Source organism: Podarcis pityusensis, assembly GCF_964106645.2.
Source record: "Podarcis pityusensis genome assembly, chromosome: 4".
In the NCBI taxonomy this organism is placed as follows: Eukaryota; Metazoa; Chordata; class Lepidosauria; order Squamata; family Lacertidae; genus Podarcis; species Podarcis pityusensis.
Genome location: NC_138027.1, coordinates 57,844,630 through 57,859,916, shown reverse-complemented (window position 1 = coordinate 57,859,916; position 15,287 = coordinate 57,844,630). Strand labels below are relative to the sequence as shown.

The following is a 15,287-nucleotide window of genomic DNA, read 5'->3' as shown; positions in this document are numbered from 1 at the left end:
CATGCACCTTTGGTCCTTGTTTTGCTGTAGTTCTTTTTAGAACAGGAGATAATGGTCTTTTTTTAAAAAAAAAAAGCCAACAAGATTTTTGCTGTTACACAGCTTAAGTGTGCAATGTTTTGCTCGCAGTCTGTCTTCGCTGTCATCAAAATGTAATTTCTCTAGACTCACTGTGGGCTGCAACAGATTTCTTGGAAATGAAGGTTGTGTTGACACCCACAGGCTAGTAATGTTTTCACAAGAAAGAACATGACTTTATATTTGACTCTTTTGAAAGGAGATTAGCAGCAGTAAGATGTGTAAGAACTGCCTGGTTCTCCCTACTCTCCTCTTGCCCCACCGATTCTTCTTTCTTTCTGAGCCCATTCTCTAGGTAGGTGCAACTAAGTGAAGTATTTTAGGCTTGATTCACATGGATATCAGGTGGGGGGGGGGAGTAAAGCTGACACTATCAAAGATGGGGAGGCCAACAGAGCTGGCATGCAAAGCTGTTTTGATTCCCCTCCTTCTGCCTCTTTCTACCCGTAAAGTCTCAACCAACACAAATTGAGAAAATGCAGTGCCTACTTTTCATGGATTTGTAGTAAACCTATGCCTTGTATTGGGGTTAATCTATTAGCTCCACCTAGTGGAGCCACCTAGTAGCTGCATAGGAGTTCATAGAATCATAGAATCACAGAATTGTAGAGTGGGAAGGGACCCCAAGGATCATCTAGTCCAACCCCCTGCAATGCAGGAATCTCAGCTAAAGCATCCGTGAGAGATGGCCAGCCAAACTCTGCTTAGAAACCACCAAGGAAGGAGAGTTGATCACCTCCTGAGGGAGTCCATTCTACTGTCAAACAGCTCTTACTGTCAGAAAGTAAGAAAATCTGATGTCTCAAATACAGCTAGTGGAAAGATTTGTAATCTAATGTGGACTGAAGTCTATCACAGTGGTTGATAGTGTGGACATATATGATGATTAAAAAGTCTGTATACGGGGAGGGAGGGAGAGAGCGAGCGAGAGCGAGCGAGCGAGCGAGAGAATATTAATAATATCTTGTAAGCACAAGTGAAAAGGAAGAATTTGGTGTGAGATTTCTAACAAGGAAGTGACTCACTGCCTCTCCAGGAAAATATTCCAGATAGGTGGGGCTGGAAACATTGCAGAACTTCTTGTCACACTGTGACCCAGTGAGGGCTGCACAGAGGGTTATAGTGAATCCTGGAACTCTGGAAGCTTCCTGAGAACCAGACAGTATAGCTTGTGGCCACAACACCTCAAGCTGTTGGTTGTTGCTTCCTAGAGTAGGGTCAGCCTGATTCATTACAAGGTGGGAGATTGCCAAGGAAAACATAGGTGGAGGGAGAAGGAAGAGGGCTTGTGATTCAGTAGGTTATGCTCTTCTTAGTGAGTCACAAGTGAACCATCAAATCTTGAACTTTATGCTGCTGCTGGTGGACTCCGCTGCACCCTTTCCTCTCTTTCAATCTTGCCATCACACAACATCCCTACCCTTTATCTATTTATTTTCCATTTAGATGACTTCGGCACACAGTGGTGGGGTTTAATGGAGCAGCATTGCTGCCGCCACCACTTCCACAGCCTTTCTGTGTGCGCTGGCCAAAGCGGAAGGATAGGGAGAAGGGGGGGGGGAGGGAGACATCTTACCTACTCTAGCTCTCAGCCTGGCACAATGAAGAGGCCCGGATTGGGCCCTTTGCTGGCATGTGGTGGCAGATCCTGCACTGTCCCAGCTTCATCTCTTCCCCATCTCCAAAATGACCTGTTCAGAGGGTTTCCACAGGGCATCACTGGTGGGGATATCACCAATGGTAGCTGCTGCGATCGGGCAATTGGATCACTCTTTTTTTGTTTATATCCACCAAGGTGAAAGTGTTATTGCTCTCATGTCATGTGAGGGCTTCTGATAGGCATCTGGTTGGCTACTGTGAGAACAAACAGGACCAGCAGCTAGAGGCATCCAAATCTACTCTTGTCAGTTTTCTGGTGCCAACTGAAGACTGGGCCTTTATTATCTTTTTCTGGGCCTTTATTAACTTCTTGAGCATTTGGGAGAGAGATGACAGATGGATGTGTTAATGATATTTTATTGCCATATTGGCTTTTACATTGTGATCTGCCCCAATATCACTTGTGATGAGGGGTGGAATATAAATTCTATAAATAAATGCATAAACAAAACAAGATGCTATCCTAGATGGGCTTGTGGCCTGATCAACAGGACTGTTCTTCATGGCTTGTGTGGAGTTCAGCATAAAAGTCTACTGTGACTTCACTTTGGCCCTCCACAAAGCAAACCAGCCACAGGCCACTAGGTCAGGTGGTTGCAAAGTACTTGCAGATCTTTAAATGTCAATGCACTTGGAGCTATGAAGTCTGCCCACATTGAGCAGCTTCAAGGCTAAGCTCAACAATAGCACTGAATTTTTGAACACACACAAATGAACACCATCAGTTTGGAAAGTTACAAGTTGAGCACCAAACTCCAACCTAAGGTTTGTCCCTAGCTTTTTCTCCTTCTGGTTTCCTATTCCCCTTTTCAAACCTTCCTGTGGCAGCAGGTGGGAAGCTAGTGCCAAGAAAGACTGAAAATAGGGCCCACCTTTAACTTGGCATGTTTCCAGCACCTCAAAATGGAGGGTTCTGAGCATACTTGACTCAAATACCTTTGTTGAGTAAACCAGAACACAGGAATCAATGCTTTCTAATTCTTCCTGCCTCAACCTATTCATCTAAGAGGAATTAACTATAGGTCCCAGGATGTGTCACAGTAATAGAGCTCTTGGAGTCTGTTTTGTCACCAGGATATTGCAAATGTAAGAACACTCCCCATACACTGCTTCCCCAGCTCCCCCTGCTGCTTGTTTCTGTTTTAAAATGTTACGTATGGGGAAAGTGGGTGGCAGGGAAGGCAGAAGAGAGGGTGCAGAGCTACCCTCGGCTGATACTTCTGAGTTCCCAAAGATCTAGTGAGACAAGCTTGAGGGTTTTTTTAATAAGAAGTATTCTTTGGAATAACTCAGATGGTCTAAGTCTGTTCTGAATCAAGGTTGCAGTGGGGGGGTTGCCTGCCTTTAGCTGAATATTCTTGCCTCCTAGTACCTATTGATTTATGGTTACTTGGCAATGAGTGGCTTCAACCCCACCTGCCCCTAGTTGTGGCAGTTGTCCACTGGAATGCAAGCAGAAAGTGAAGCTCCCAATCCCAGTGTACTTTATTGTCTTTCCTCCATTTTAGGCACTGGGTAAAAGCGCTTCCTCTTCACCCAGACCTTAGTTTGAATGGTTTTTAATATAGCTCAGTAGGTAGAGCATGAGACTCTTAGTTTCAGTGTTGTAGGTTTGAGCCCCAAGTTGGGCAAAGGATTCCTATGTTGTGTGTGGGGGGGGGTTGAACTAGATGATCCTCATGGTCTCTTCTAACTCTACAATTCTAAGTATTTGTGGCCTCTTTTAGTGGGGCAGGATCTGCTGGACTTATCTTTTATTTGTATAGAAGTGCTTCTTTGTTTTAAGTATTTATTGATCATGTTTATTGCAATTGGTTTTAGTGTTTCTATTGTAAGTTGCTTTGAGTCAGTTTTATGAGTAAAGTGACTTAATGATAATAATAATTAATATCAATCTTTGGATTTGCATTAACTATTGCCGTGATGCCTGGTTTCCAGAACAGAGTGCAGCCTGAATTGGTCTGCTCATTCTTTCCAGGAGTTTGTGGGAACGCTTTCTGGCTGCGCAGGAATATTGGGCCTGTGGAACACTGAATGCCTGGGAACACCACAGTGTACTTGAGGAATGCCCAAGCCCCCTTCTTCCTCTGAAGCAGTTGCTTAGGAGCTGAAGTCACAGAAGTGGGGAATTCTTGCTTCTCACCGTGAGAAAACAAAAAGACACAGGAGGCCTGACAGTGCAGAAATGCTATGGTGGCCGGAGCCTGCCAATGCCATTCCATCAGTTTCACTGCACTGCTATCTCAGTCAGGCAGCAGGAGGGTCATGTGTGTTTGTGTTCCATAGCTCTGTTTATGCCCAGATGTACATAAAATGAGCATTTAGACCCCTGTAGAAGTGCACTTTCTTCACGCACACAATCTCCTACTATAAAGTGAAAGGAAACCCAGTCTACCTGTTTACTGCCAAATCTAGCTGTGTCTAGCACTGAATGACTTGCTCCCTGTGATACCATGAAGCCACTTCCATCCAGTGGTGGCTGGTGCCCATTGAAACTGATAGGAAAGCAGGCAAAGAGGCCAACACCACTCAGATAACAGATATGTATTCTTCTCTAGTTTCTAGAGGTTGTATATACCTACACCTAGTTGCTGAACAAGCAGACATTTTGATTCAGAGATAAAGGCATCATATCTACAAAGTTATCAGTCTGATTCACACATGAAGGCACAACCAACATCTAATGAACTACAGATAGTTGTACAGATAGAGTTTATTGAGGAACATATGTTTTTGGAATAACGTAAGGTGATATGAAAATTCTGGTTGGTACTGTTTGATCTGCAACAAGGGTAGTAAACATTGTGCCCTCCAGATGTTGTTGCACTCCAACACCCATCAGCCCCAGCCGGAATGTTGGGAGTTGTAGCCCTTCTGGGGAGCACTGCATTGACTAGCCCTGATCTACCATGTCCCATTTACAAACACATCACCCCTTGATGCTGCGGTCAACCTGTGTGGAAAATTCATATATGAACCAGTATCGTCAATGTGGAGAATGCTAGAGAACAACGTTTGTCACTGGATTTTTTTAAAAAACCTATTTATTTGGTTTTTCAAATTACAGTTTTACATTACAATCACATATCCAACATACAACATAAAGATAAGATTCCATAGAATCTCCTGGACTTCCCTCCCCCCTTTGTGGGTCCTATTGTTAATCATTTCCTCCTGCATCTTTTATAATAATCCTAATCTTTTACATCTCCATTATATCCAAGAGTCACCATTAAACTACAAGTGTTATTCCAATCCTACTAACAATTGTAACTGTTTACAATGGTTTTTAAGATAAATTATAAATTTTCCCCATTTTTTATTAAAAATTTGGTCTTCCTGATTTTTTATTCTTCTGGTCATTTTTGCCATTTGTCACTGGAATTAGTTTTGCATCAGTTTTACTTTTTAGCACTGGAAAATATAGCTGGAAAGTGGGTCCTCCAATATATTGGGCTGCGGGAAGAAAAGGGTTTGTATAATGCTTGTTAAAACAAATGAAATGTTTGGTTTTTAAAAAAAATCTAGTACAGGGGTCAGCAACCTTTTTCATCCGTGGGCCGGTCCACCGTCCCTCAGACCATGTGGTGGGCCGGACTATATTTTGAAAAAAATAATGAACAAATTCCTACGCCCCACAAATAACCCAGAGATGCATTTTAAATAAAAGGACATATTCTACTCATGTAAAAACACACTGATTCCCAGACCGTTCGCAAGCCTAATTGAGAAGACGATTGGGCCGCATCTGGCTCCCGGGCCTTAGGTTGCCTACCCCTGATCTAGAACCTTGGTTTGGAGCTCTTTCCCTGAATGAAGTCCCATATTCTGTCTTTATTTTTACCAAAAATACTCAAGAAGATCACAGGTAATTTCAGATTTCATTTTCTGGAAGCTGATAGCCAAAGAGACGAGGATACAACTCACACCATGTTTCCTGGGAATTATTCCCAAAGAACTCAATAGAACATCTGAGGACATTTGGTGTCTACATTTGTGCAGACATGCGAAGGATTGGGCTGTTAGGTGCTAGGGCCCAGATGCAGCTCACTCCCTGCACGTCCTAGAATACACACCCTTGGATGTTCAGGATGTTCATGAAACGTTATTGCAAGAATCTATTCAACACAGCAGGGGAGATGAGTGGGTACAGAAATATTTTAAATGCTTCCCTTGGCGGCTTCTTTATAGGTGAAACCAGAAGAGGGGGAAGGGGTGAGGGGAAGCAGAGGAAGATGGAAGAAAGAATGGGAAGGGGAAGCAACAAAGCAGATTTTTTGAAAACACGTTTTTGAGCTGCCTATGTTAACACACACACACACACACACACACACACACACACACAAAAACTCTCAGCTGAAAAAAGTCTTCTAAATTGGTGGTCTTTGCCAAGAATATACATCTGGACTATGGTGATAAAAGGCTTTCCCTCCATGGAACAAATCACTTATCAGACTGATACAAAGTAAAGGAAACATTTTGGTGCAAACAAATTTCAGTTGTATAATAGCTGCAATTAAAAAAAACTGTTAATTTATGAGGAACTGTACTTGGAAAGCCCTGTTCAAAACTAGAGTTACCCTTTACTTCAATGCTAATGCGACTTTTAACCTTTTATGTACAACTCTGCTTATTGTTTATATTTTTAGAAACCCCATAGGTATTTGTGTTATTGGTGTTTCTTGAGATTGGTATTTTCCTCTCAAATGTTTTTAGCAACTGTTTTTACCCACCAACCATTTCCCCTTCTAATTCCTTCTTTCATTGTCATTTCTTAGACATAATTTTAATTGTCTTTCCATTTAAAAGTTATTTGGGACCAATTTTTACCATCTTTTCCAGTGAATAACAATGAAAGCTTGGGTTTTCTTTCCACACAGAGTATAAATTTTTGATGTTCTTGTTTGGAAGAGAGGTTTGGAAGGGAGATTTTTACTCTCCAGTAGCTGAGTTAAGCACAATGGTGATTGCTCTGAGGACATTTGCCCTCATTTGTCTTTAAACAAGTGAAAATACTTAGGCTAGAATAAATCACAGACACTTAACTTTGCAAAGAAGTGTATGCTTTACTCAGAGAGTTACCAGAAGCTACAGCAAGCAAGTCTCTATATACTGGCAGTAAAGTGAAGATGAAAAAAGGTCCCAAACAACTTAAAAAGAAAAGTACTTGGTTTCCTTACAAAAACAATCACACAATCTTCAGGTTAGCAAAGATGCAGGCTTTAAAACCCCCCTCCTGGAGAGATTCAGTTCACTTGCAGCATGTGCTGAGTTGGGAGCCAAGCTGCATGGCTCCTTTGTCAAGGAAAGCAGGAAGCAGGAAGAGAAAAAGAGAGGCTACTGCAAACCTGCCAAGCCACACCCACTCTAGTAATTTGAGTTCAGGGCTCAGGTTAACTTTTTCATGCACACAAGTGTGAGACGGTAACTGTATATTTTTATATTTTTATTTATTAAATTTGTATACTGCCCTATATCCGCAGGTCTCAGGGTGGTTCCCAAGATAACAACAGTACCCAAAGACACATGGAGAGCAGACAATATGTTATACACTAAACCAGCCTTCTCCACCCTGGTGCCCGACACATGTTTTGGACTTCAACCCCCATCAGCCCCAGTCAGCATGATCCAATGGTCATGGAAGATGGAAGTTGGAATCCAACAACACCTAGAGGGCCACAGGTTCCCCATTCCTGGCTTGAACACGTTTTTTTCAGAGGTGATGGACAGGAAAATAGGGAAGGCAGACCTACTACACTAGATGGTTTTTAAAGCACTGATGTTCTTAGTTGCCCTGTTATAAGTGTGCCAGAGATGTATAGAAGGCATGTTTGAAAATCCTAGGTATACTTAGTTAGAATCAGGTCACACATCTCACTAACCAACCACCCCCCCCCCCCCCCCATTTATTAACAAAGGTTTGTGATGTCCTGGCTCCCCCGCAACATATACAGGCAGAGAATAGCACTTGGAAGGAAGGAAGAGATCTTTATTCAGGCAAGTAACGGCACAGGCTCCGCAGCAGATGCAGTGCTCAGGAGTCATGATTCAGGAGCAGGGCAAGAAATTCAGAACTGAACAGAAGTGACAAAGATGTCCCAACAGGTTTCTCCGCCATTCCACCAAGCTTTTATAGATGAGGCACTACTTGTAAGGATCTCTTGCCTTGTGAGAATACCTGGAATATAAGCACAGGCTCTGTCAAGGCATATAGGTCTGTTCCCATCTGCAAAGGCATTACAGTGGAACTTCGGGTTACGTACGTCCTCCTTACAAACGCTTCCGGTAATGAGCTCTGCTAACCCGGAAGTAGGTGCTCCTGGTAGCAAACTTTGCCCTGGGATGCGAGTGGAAGTCGTGGGCCAGTGGCGTGGCGGCGGCAGCGGGAGGCCCCCTTAGTGAAGGCGTGCCTCAGGTTAAGAACAGTTTCAGGTTAAGAACGGACCTCCGGAATGAATTAAGTTTGTAACCAGAGGTACCACTGTATCTGCTCCTAGGTGACAACACTGCAACCTAATGCCTCTGTTCAATCGCTGCCACTTCAGCTGATTAAAGTCCTGCCAAGCCTCCACTGAGGCTTCCTGTTCTACAGGAAGGTCAGAGGGGACAGTCAGCATTCCTGTTCCCCTTTGCAAAGTGACTGAAGTTGGGGTGGAAATGGGAGTTTCCACACCCCCCTTCAACCCTGGTTCCCACAACTCTGCCCCTTTCTTCTGTTTCTTCCTGTTCTGTTGCAGCCTGGTCCCAACAGCACTGCAGGGCACATGACAGAGGGCAGGAATGCCGGCTGGAGTCTTCCATGTCTTTCAAAATGCACTTCCTCCCTTTTTTCCCTTTGACCTGCCATTACAGGTGCTGACTACTTGTATACAAAGCAGAACACTCTTAATCTCACGCTATTAGATGCACACTCATTAACGTGTTATAAAAGAAATACTTGAGGAATGACTGGATTGTTGTGTAAGCTAGTACAAGTGTATACAAGGGAAGGTTTTTGCTACAGATATAAAAGGTGGGCCTCCAGGCTGCTTGGCTGTGCCACAAGATCTGGGCACTCAGATACTCTGGATATCTTCCAATCTACTTGCCAAGTTTGAGGCACATTGGGGAAATCTTGTGACTGAGTTCAATTCTTACGTTAAGATTTCTATTAAACCTGATACTACACACTGCCATACTTATATCCAAGTATTATGTAAAGTCTTGCGGCTTATCCACAATTCTTCTTGAAGGACTTACATACCCCAACCTGTATAATGAGAGACCACAGAGACTGGTTTGGAGTCAAAACAGGCCACAACTTTATTGAATACAGATAAAAGAGGCTTGAATTGGGCATGGGGCAATCTAAATACTTCCAGCCCGCCCGTCGGAAGTGACGCGTGGTCAATCCAGGCAGAGGTTCCTAAGACTTACATCCATTAGGGTGACCCCCACAGGGACCACTGTCTGGGGGAGTGCTTTGGCCCTGGCCCTGGCCCAGGCCACTCCCCCCGGATCCCTTTAACAAAATACCCCAGCATTTGGAGGGGCAGGCAGAGACTACAACCTCCCTTCCATCCAAAACAAAGGATTGCCCCAATGCCCAACCACCCACCGAGCAAATGCTCACCACCAAACCACTCACACCTGCATCCATGCCCTATTGCCTTCAATCGTATCTCTCAATAGAAGCCCTATTATGGCAGAGTCCAGGAATAAAGTCAATGCTGTCGTGGCTGTCCTTGGCGTCTTCTGCTCTCCCCTCCCCTTGCGCATACCTGCCAATGCTCCAGCCCCAAATAAACTCCCTGCCACAGAGTAAGTCAGCTTTCCCTCCTGCTACAACTGGGTGGTCGTCAACTGCTGTATCTCCATTTCTGTTTCCATCTGCCATAATAGTAGAATAATAATGGCTAGCTGTTTGCACAGATTACTCTGACAGTGTGCATGAAGCACATGTACATGTGTAAATATTAAGTAGTATTAGTTTCTTCCTCTTTAAATTGGCAGGTGACCCGACATGGGGGCGTATGTCCGCCTTTCCCTGTGGCATGTTGCCATATGGCACCATTCCTTTGCTGGAGCCATCTGGATTTGATTGAGTACACATGTTCTCGCCTCTCCCCCCCCCCTTTTTTTTTACTGGCATCGAGCCTCTTGATTGGTTGTGCACTCTGCTTGTGGAATAATCCGCAATAATCCAAGGATGTGGGATAAAGTAATTGGTGGATGTGGGCTAATAAGTCTGGGTGCAAAGGACTCTGCCTTAGTGCAGAGAATTGGACTGGATGTCCTAGTACTAGAATTCTGTGGTTTCATACAAATATAGCTTGTTTTCTTTAAACCGCAAAAGAAGTCAGCCTTATTCCCTTTGGGGTTGTCTTTAAAGTCTGTGGCCAGCAGAGGTCAGAGCTGCACCATTGAAAAGAGAATGTATTGACTTTTAGAGAAGGCGCACCCTGAAGGGAGCACACCTAGCTCCTTCCAAAATCAGAAGTCTCCATAGAGTGTGCGTTACTTTGTCACAGTCTGAATAACTTTTTCATGGATTGAATAAAACAGGTTCCACTTAGGAGGCTGATGTTCGCAATCTCTGCCGTCAAAACCGAGATGGTGCTTTTAAAACTGCATTTCAAATAAGATGTTTTTCAATGCTTTGCATAAATTCAAACTTTTCCATTAGTGAAAGCTTGAAGAGTGTTATCAGCAAGGTTACAAAATGTGTTTACTTACAGATCTGGAAAAAGCAGCAGTGTTGAGGCATCAAATTTGTCATCTGCTCATGACTAGCAGATGGTCCTCCTCCTTTACAAGTGAGCTCCATGACTCACATGCCGTTTGCAAATCCAAGCTTGTATTCAACTGCAAAGGAGAGGTGGAGATCCATGCTGCCAGCCCGTTTGATGCATTTGGTGTTTACTGATAATTTTTTCCTTATATTTTCTGAAAGGTTGTATGTTACATTTATCCTCTGCTTTCTTTCTGGGAAGCTCAGGAAAATCCATGTGGTTCCTGCAGCTCTGCCATCCAGGCAGCACCCAGCTTCAGCAAGGATGCTCTGCTTGTAGATGCCTCCAGAGACTGTGCACTTTCCAGTTTGAGAGATACTGACTCCATCAAATAGCTTATTATTTTCAATCCAAGGATTGTCTCCCATTCCAGAACATCTCCACTCCATGAAATGTAGCATATATGCTTATTTCTATTTGTGCTCTACATAACAAATATCAAAGCATTTGAAGAAAGAAGAACACTTGGAATGTGGTAAGGGCCAATAGATAAGCATGATTTGTTATAATTTGGGAAATATAAGCAGATGTAGACATCTGGTATAGAATAGATAGGATAGAAGTTGTTAAGTTAAAGTGAGATATTCATTCAATTTTTTTAAATGAAAAAGATTCCAATTTCATAAAGGCCAGCTCATTTTTGAACCTGCTCATGAGCATTCAAAATACTTGCAACATCCCTATGCTCAAGAGAGAATGGAGAGCACACTTAATAAACAATCATCTGGAAATAACTGTCAAATTAGAACAGAAGCCAAATGCAACAGTTTGAGATTAATAATTTCTGGATTAATATAAAAAGCCTTGGTAAAGTTCAGTTCCAATAGGCTAGAAGCCTACAGTTTTCTTTGTGTTTCATTGGCTTGTTACACGGAAATATTTTAAACCTTCATAGTTTGTAACTGTTATAAAATGTGTATTTTTAATTCAGTTCCTAGCATAGTTCTATCAGGGGTAAAATCACTATATCAATATACTCCCCAGCAGCAGTGTTCAGGATTGCAGCTGTTACGTGTGGATATTGCGGGTGCCGTGCATAACTGATTACGGTACCTCAAGCAGTGACGGTGGTATTACATTAAATACAACAATAGTTGTTATTTGGGTGTCAAGAACCACCACTTTCTGAAGCTGTTATCTGGTAGCCTCACCAGCAGAATCACACATAATCACTATTACAGATTTATTTAATCACAAGGGAGTGCTTGGCAAGGTACAGAGCCATATTCAATATTTTATTTTCATTCCTTATTACAGTAACACAGCCTTTACCTGAGCAAGCTACTGGACAATCTGATCAAGGGGGGCAGCCCTATTTTAACTATGTCTCACTGATTAATTCATTCAAGTTACTGCTCCCAGTTTCAGAACCACTTTTGAGCAATTGTACTCAGGATTCAGCTGTGCTCTCTTAATGTGATTTGGCACCCAAGCTCCATGCATTTATCTCAGTGTTACCCTGTGACATTGTGATAGCATCTATTCAGTACCCAGGGAACATTTTTGACTTGGGATGTCGAGCTTGTGTACATGTTGGTATGCGCCACCAGTCTAAGCACTTAACAGCTGGTTCCAGAAATCTTAATATCCAAACACATTGCCTCTGGTGGAATGTTATAAAGGGTGGCATTAAACTAAGTTTTATTCACAGCTGACCCCCTGAATTCAGTGGATCTAACTTAATCATGTTCATTGATTTCAATGGGTCTATGCTGAGTAAAGCATAGTTGAATAACACTCAAAGAAAACTGCAGTGGGTTGAGGCAAGACTGAGCTATTGCACTTAGTCCCAATAGAAATTAATGGGTCTTACTTTTCAGATTGATTTCAATGGGGCCTTAGTTTAACTTGGTGAGACTGGATCCAGCCCAATATTATTATTAGCAGAACTGTTGTTTTAAGCCCTCCTCCTTTTTGTGCCTGAAGCTTTATTAGGATAATTTAAAAATAGAAATCTTCAACCCCCTATAAACCCTACTCGGTTCCAAATTCCTCCTGGATACATAACAACATCAAAGGCAATGCCAATCACACTTTGCCAAAAATGAAAATGTCTAAAGCGGTATCATATCTTTTCGAATTCTTATGAGAGGCATTGTTTTTTACATTTGCACAGAACAAATTTGCTCTGTAAACATTTGTTTCTGTTGCCTGATCATGTTAAGTTTGATATCACTGCATGATGCTTTTATTTGCCATGCTTCAGTACCACCGTGGAGGCTGCAGAAGAAAGATGGTTTTCTAGCTATGGAAGGTGAACCCAAGATAACTTCTTTGCTCTTCTATAAACTACCCTGGATATATGATCATCTTTTCTGTATAGGATCTTCTTAGTGACGCGAACCAAACCTCATAGATTACTCCAAGATGTGTGAATTCAGTTAGCTTCAGACACACAATTTAGTTCACTTTTAGCATAACTAAAAACACTGTGAACATTTGAAAGTAGACTATCCCCTGCATCTAATATTATATTAATTTTACTTTAACCTGTTGGGCCTATTAGGGTCCAGGAACCACCTGGCCTTTCCCTGGCCCAACAATTGTCTTTCCCTGTTGAGTAAGGATAAGTTTTTGTGAAAATAAAAAATTACATTTTTAATGCAGTCTTCACCAATGTTTGCTCTTTTTCAGCTATTTTGTTGTGTTATTTAGGGATTTCTGTATATTCTAATAAAAACTAACCTGATCCACAGCTTCCTAATAGGCAGAACAAAGTATAATCATCCTTTGGATTTTGAGGTCATCCACATATTGTGATATAGTTCTTGACTTTAAAATATAGCAAAATACACGAAAAATATGTGCTTTAGGCTAAAATACATTTAGAAACGTGACATTTGAGATAAATATATTTTAATCATGCATAATTCTTTTTTAAAAAACAAGTCTTTAAAGATGCATTTAAATACAAATTTTTATGCAGATTTTTTTAATATAAAAAAGCAGATTAATGTGGACAGGGGAGAGACACATGTGAAATTTGCATGAACCAGAAAGAGCATGATCTATCCATCTCTAGTAGAGGATACTAGATGCTAATGGAGTTATTGCTTTGTTTATGCCCATTTGAAAGGCGAGTTAGGAAAAGGGACCTGTTGACAAAAAGTCACACAAAGTTGTTTCAATTTTTTTGTATATGGAATGCGGCTACACAGACTCTCATCCAGTTGCATAGTGATAGGATGATATAAATGCAAAAAAAGGGAAGGAAATAAAATACAGTTTTATTCATTTATACATATCTTTTAAAACCACCCTTCATCCCAAGCAGAGCCTAAGGCACAAAAGAGCAGGTAACAAATACAATTACAAAACACAGATATCGTTCAGAAAACAGAAAGCCATATATGTTACATTTATAATGAAGGAAGCGTCCCAAACATACTAATATGTTTGGAGCTCCCTTTAGCACTTTTGAAAAGTGAAATATTTGTTCCAAAGCACCTCAGAAGCTGTCTGATTTGACTCAAGCGCCGAATCCAAATCACAGTTCTTCCCCCATTCACTATTATTGGGATATTTAAAAATACAAAGTAGTTTTTCTTTTTGGAAGAATTTGATGAAAGGTGCAGACATAGTACCCTCTCAAAAGTGGAAGACTGCCAAATTACAAATAGTTTTAGGGGTTTTGTGTGTGTCTCTGTGTCTATGTCTATGTGCTGGGCACCTTTAAAAAAAATCCTCCAAAATGAAAACACAATCTGTAACTTTTTTAAAATGTTAGAATTGGATGTAATATGCAGCAACGATAGCACTTTCTGATTGGATGAATCCTGCCAATTTACAGAAAGATAACTTCAAGGATTTTGGAGCTAGGCAACCTTTAAGATTTATTTGGGGGATTTGTCTCTCTCCCTTTGGTCTTCTAGGCAACAATTTTATTATGAAAATAGCATGCAGTTGCCCCTAGGAGATTAATCTGCAAAAAAGTATCTGTTTCCACATTTTAGCATTTTTCATATATGACAAGCTTGTGGAGAAATGTTTCAATTTTTGCACTTCCTGCATTTTATTTAAAGTCCAAATCTCCAAAATGCCCCAAAGAAGTTAGAAGGTCCCTGCTGTGGTTTGGGGTACCAACAAAAGTCAATTTTTCCTCAATATGAAAAAATTCACTTTCCACAAAGAAAATAAAATCCAAGAAAACAAACCAAAGCAGAAAACAAACCAAAGCAGCTGTGAACATGTGGTGTAAAAAAACGTGTTGTAATATAAAACTGAACTGCGTCCATGACAGTCAGCTGCAATGCAATACAAAGGAGCAAATCTCATTGGCATTATGACTTAAGCTACGGTATATGTTGGTAAAATGCCCTCCAAATGTTGACCAGACTCTGGTGCCCATCACCAGCAACATCTGGAAGGCTACAGTTTCCCTACTTCAGCAAATAATAGATCTGAAAACAGATCTAAGTGAAAGCTGTGAGAGATAAGAAGCTGTACACTGAGTGCTACCAAAGATGATTCTGTATCGTATAATAGTTTTGATGGTGAAACCAGGGTTCAGTTCCCTTCAGATGTTATTTCCACTGCTAACAACTGCCAGGCAGGATAAGTCTATCAGCAGCTAAAGACTACAGTGACTATGATCTACCTGCACCATCAGAGCCAGTATGCCTTTGAATACCAGTTGCTGGGAATGGTTTGCAGGATTCCCACGGGCATTTGGTTGGCAACTGTGAGAACAGGTTGCTAGACTAAATGGGCCATTGGCCTGATCCAGCAAGTTCTTCTTGTGTTTTTATGCTCTAGTGTTTGAGCATGTAAATGTTTCTT

General features: G+C 41.6%; 2 long non-coding RNA genes across 2 annotated transcripts in view; both read left to right on the top strand.

Annotated features, from left to right (window-relative positions):
- LOC308476250 overlaps positions 1–8,901 on the top strand; it is a 28,112-nt gene extending 19,211 nt beyond the window's left edge. Inside the window, exon 4 of the long non-coding RNA XR_013985807.1 lies at positions 7,221–8,901. This is a non-coding gene — a long non-coding RNA (uncharacterized lncRNA). The remainder of the gene's footprint in view (positions 1–7,220) is intronic.
- Positions 8,902–8,910: 9 nt separating this feature from the next.
- On the top strand, positions 8,911–13,110 carry LOC308476252. The gene is made up of 2 exons (XR_013985809.1): positions 8,911–10,983; positions 12,715–13,110. It is a non-coding gene; the product is annotated as an uncharacterized lncRNA (long non-coding RNA).
- The last annotated feature ends 2,177 nt before the right edge of the window (positions 13,111–15,287 follow it).